This window comes from Danaus plexippus, assembly GCF_018135715.1.
Source record: "Danaus plexippus chromosome 18 unlocalized genomic scaffold, MEX_DaPlex mxdp_35, whole genome shotgun sequence".
NCBI classification, from domain to species: domain Eukaryota; kingdom Metazoa; phylum Arthropoda; class Insecta; order Lepidoptera; family Nymphalidae; genus Danaus; species Danaus plexippus.
The window spans coordinates 2,284,483-2,289,812 of NW_026869854.1; positions in this window are offsets into that span (position 1 = coordinate 2,284,483).

The window sequence follows — 5,330 nt, forward strand, 5'->3', positions numbered from 1 at the left end:
TACCTTTATTTAAATAAGTAATAACTATTTACATAAATCCGTTCGGAGCGCTTTTAATCCTTTTACAAACGGAACATCGAGGGAGACAAACACATCGACATTAAAATTAAATTGTACTCTATTCAAGTAGAAACAGAGTCATAAATAGAGTAATTCATCAAGGCAACAGCCATTCAGCAATAGCATCACCACCAGCTGAGCTCTCATACAACACGAGAGACCGTCCGCAGCCGACTAACAACATTATATTACTCGATTACTGACAAAATATAATTATATAAAAATACGGATATATATTTGCAAATCATACAATTGGTTTTTTCCGTCGAGTCCAGCCTGCGTTTATTTTGTTGATGGCATGATAATTAATTCAGGATAATTATTACCGGATTTAAGCTCCTCTTAGGACATAGCTGTGTTGGAGTCCTTCATTTCTTGCTAAACATAACATTAACGCTCTACTCTATTGTTGTTGTCATTTAGCGCCTTGTTCATATTTCTTCATTGTTTAACCCTCCCTAACCTCCCCTCCCTCACCCCTCGGAGCCCTCACCCCTTACGGCCCAGCTTATATCTTTAAATATTAATTTCTAATTGATATGCAGGCGCTGAGGGACCCTCTTACTGAACAACTTAAAAAACATTTTCTTTTACAGTAAAAACTATCAGTTAAATTAACAGTCTCATAAGATCTTTAAACCTGGCTTACTCAATGGCTTACTTAATCAATCGGTAACTCAGCGAACTTTAGCGTCTTCATAAATTGGTTGATGAGAGGAAGAAGTAATGCGGTGTCTGTCACTTTAACAGCACTTCAGATGTACTGACCTGGTGGCTGGTGCCTCCTGCTAGAGACCGACCGGGGCGCTGGTGTCCCAGTCAATGGCAAAATAATCATTCTAAACCTATCTCAACCCAGCTTCAACGAGCCCTTGGGAATAATTAACCAATAAAAATATCTGGAATTTTTTTTCATTAACTGTCTGTCAAAAATACAAATAGAGTAAATATCGATAAAACGCGAAGGTTACTACATGTAGTGTTCTATAATGTCAACTTCACTCAACTAATTCCACCTCACAGTTGTCACATAACAAACCAGTAAATTTTTCACATCCTAACAATGTTGTTGTGTGATACTTGTCTACACATTATTGTAATGAGGAAAAATCAATTGAGATATTAAAATAAACTAAATGTAACTTTATTTACCAACGACAGTTCACCGCAACTCCGTGTCCCACAATAATAACTTTTATTTGGAGCTTGACTAATATTGTGTAAGTTGTGTACACTTCACGAGCGAACAGAATTTCCTTTTTTGTTTACTTTCTGCCTCGATCATGTTTCAGCGTATTATATTACCTCAGAGCTAGTTTGAACTCCTCGGACAGCCGCCGTCAATGAGGTTTTTGTTTTAATCGAACTTGACCATAACTTTAAAATATTTTTATTTTTTAAACTTAATTTTTATATATAAGTTAATTTTATATAAAAATAAGAAGTAACTTTACAAGGATATTATTTGCTGGTGTAATGTTCCTTTAAGGTCCTGTTCTATCCCTCGCTACTAGCAAGGTTCCTACTGTGATAGGGATAGCTTTGGAAACAATAAACGACCTTCTGACCTCCTTATTTTCAAACTGGAACACTTGCCCTCAAAAGAAACGCGAAGACCCCAGTTTCCCCAGTGGCCCATCGTCCTTTAGGTTGAGCTTTTGTAATATTTTTGAAATCGAGGATTCATTTTACAAAAATACTTTTGTCATTCTATATATACGTGTAGGTAAATAACAAGGTTAATAATTAGTACTTACTGTACTATAGTACAATCTGAACCTTCGTTACAGGTGCTGCAAATTTTTGTATATTACATCATGTTGGCAGAATATAGGGAAGCCAAAAAAAAGACTGACCTGTGAAAACTGTACGCAAAAGTTATGTTGCTATTTATATTATGATCTTTTTTGATCGATGTCACGTATCCAGAAAGTTATTTAAGTGATTCTTACAAATTATACATTGTTTGCTTCGTTGCGGTGACAAATATTAAAAAATATAGAATAACTAACCTAAACGAGTAACTTTTTATAATTATAAAACCTTAAGTTTAACAAGCGAAGATTACCAAGCTTTACACAAAACAAAACACAATATACTGTCCTTAACATTTATATGAATTTTATAAGAGAACAAACGATGTGACTGTTTTTACAATCCATGTTATCTGTACTTCTTATTGAACCCTTCCTACTGTCCGCGACAAGACTCCATCCGTCTAAACCTCTGTATCAGTAGCGGCCATACCCTGGAGCATCAGGATGTAACGTTTATACGTAATATTAAGTATATAAAGATCAACAAATCTCATATCTTACAATTTTTTATATCTAATAACATAATTTTATTTTTCACTATCAGCAATACCTGTTCGACTTCTCTTTACTCTCTTTCACTTAATGACTCGGTTCGTCTGTCTTTCTGCTTTATCTTTATTGACCTTATTTTATTATGTAAAATACAGAGTATGTAAGATAGTAATAAAAGTAAAGCGATCCAGTTACACAGTACGGTGTGCGGATGGTATTAAGAGATGGCTGGCCAGATCTCATATGAACTCCATTACGAAGCCCGCACGCGTCCGCGGCGATAGTCCCACCTCGACCTAATACTCCATCAACATATAATAAAATATTAAAATCTTTTTGACATATCTTACATAAATATAGTGCTGTTTGTACAAAACTTAATTAATTAAAAACACTGGACGTGTTTCGTCTTTGATACCTTGCGATAACAAAATGTCATATCAACTATTAACACGTATTAACGTCACGTGATCTCACTGCTACTCCCGTGTGTCCGTGAAGCTGGTCTCGCCTGACTCTTCACCTTGACTATATCAGCGTTAGATTCCCTTCATCACGCGAACGTTTTTAACCCACGTTTTATATCCGCTCAATGGAATTTATTAATCTCGACTTATTTATAATGTCCTGGCACGAAACACAAATCACAGTGCTGCTTTAAATTAGACTGAATTATGCAGTCAGTTTGTTTGTGCGGTTTCAATAATTTATCCGCCCAATAATCCATGGAGTTCGATTGTGAACAACCATTAGTCAACATTCCACCCCCGGGAGGTTGGTGCCGGTACTCCGAGCCCTCCGTCACCCTCGTCACACCTCCGAAGGCCCTTAGCAAATACTGATCACTTCGTTAAAACTAAAAACCCTTCAACTCGACTAGTTGTTTATTCCACAAACTGAAAATTCTTTTCGTCTATTGAGTCTATAATATTGTGTTGACGCATCGCCATCGCTATCGCTTGAAATATTCATTAATCATGAAAGCCGCAGCAATGGTTACAACAGTTGTGTTCATATCACCAGGTCCCGGTGAATATGAAACGAGTCTAATGGTTTATAAAGACTTTTAGTTGTTATTAAGGCCCAGCCTGCTGCGGACGACGACGGCGTCCGGCCGGGCCTCGCGGGCCCTGCGGGTCTCGCTCTCTATAATTGCAATTTAGCTATGCTGTCGATTCAATCGAAACCTAAATACCGAGCTTTTAAGATTTATTATTAAATACCTTCCTCGATATAATTCTAGTTTTTCATTAGGGCTGTGTCAGAGTCTGTAAAGTACGATACGATACGATATATAATATAGAAGTAGGCGGCGGTTGGAAAGATGATCAGGGAATTAAGTCGCATGCAGCCGCGCCCCGGGGGGCCTCTTCCCGTATCCCAAGTTCCCGGACGTGCTCAGTAAATAAATTTATTTCACTACTCGCAATATGAAATTGAAAATATGTTGTAAGGTGTCGGATTCTCTGAAGAGCCGTCACCCGGGGCTCATGACTGACACTCGCTCCGACCGACGACTCTTTACATGTAAATACGTCCATCATTACAGTACAACAAATGTTTTGCAACGAACATAGCCATAGAACTGGTTATATTGAATTGTATAATTATAACTATAATCCAAGATTGGAACGGAAAGTTAAGTCTACAGCAGCAAGTTGTAAGTTCGAAACGTTCTATTTGAACAATAATTCTATTATCTTTTAATGTACTCTGAAATGAGAAGCTGAGTACTATGTAACTGATCTCACGAAATTAACGACAGGTGGAAAAAAAGAGCAATCAAACTTTTCTTAACTTTTGATTAGCATTTTCATAACGGTGTGTAAATTCTATTGCGTATACATATATAGGTTTATATAAACATGCATATATGTACGTATAAAATAAATACATAGTTTAATAATGAAACCATACACCAGATGGAGCTGACGTTTCATTTTTCTTTTCTATTTTGGTCTCGTTCCAAGTTTTAATGTTTTATTGTCAGACCTTACTCCACATCTCCGGACCCGCCTGCCTGCCGACTACCCACTGCCGAAGGAAAGTGCAATATCATCTTTTATTTGCACGGCTTTCAGAAACGAACAATAACTTAACGATTTTTAATCGTTTTTTTGATCTCGTCTCTCAAAATATAAAAGTGTCGTTAAAATAGCTCAGTGTAGTGAACCCCACACTTTGTCTCCTCATCTCCGAATGTCATAATTAACGTGTTGTAATTTAACAATCCGCCTCACCATCTGAGTGGAGACCCTCGACTGTCATCTGGCGCTGCTGTGTTGGACCGTTCACGTCGAGTGTTGTTTTTGCACTTCACATATTTATTTGACAATTTGGATGGTTTGTTTTTACATAGCGTGCAGTAGTTTTGTTATTGGAGCTGTAACGAGCGCTTCACTCGCCACCAATTAAGGCCGATGCCAAAACCCCCACGTATTCGGTATTCTATAACAATGACGCCCCCCTCTCCCTTCCCCTGAATCCCCCGGGCAGCTCGTCCCCCCGAACCTCCCAGGCGGCTGCACGTCGCGCTCACGTTGCCTAAAAAATAATTGTTTACGTTTTATTTCGCCCTTATCTTTGAATGGGTTGCGCTCGAATTGAAGCTTTCGTTAAAAATAAACGAGAATCGAACGCACGCCTTTGTATAACATTTAACAACTGTTCCGTCGCCTGATACGAGTCGGACGGTTCCTAACACGAACAGTCCAAAACATAACACGATACGGACGTTCCGATGCAATGCTTTATGCCTCTAAGAGTCACAGGATATTATTAATATTTTTACAAATTGCTGTAATTAATTTCCTATGTATAATACCCGATCCAATAAATCGATAAGTTAACAATTTTAATGAAATAAAACTTTTTGCATAAATCTCACATCCATCTCACCGACGAGACAACTCTATTTATCTTTAGTATACGTCAAGACACATTTCAGATTTCCTAAAACAG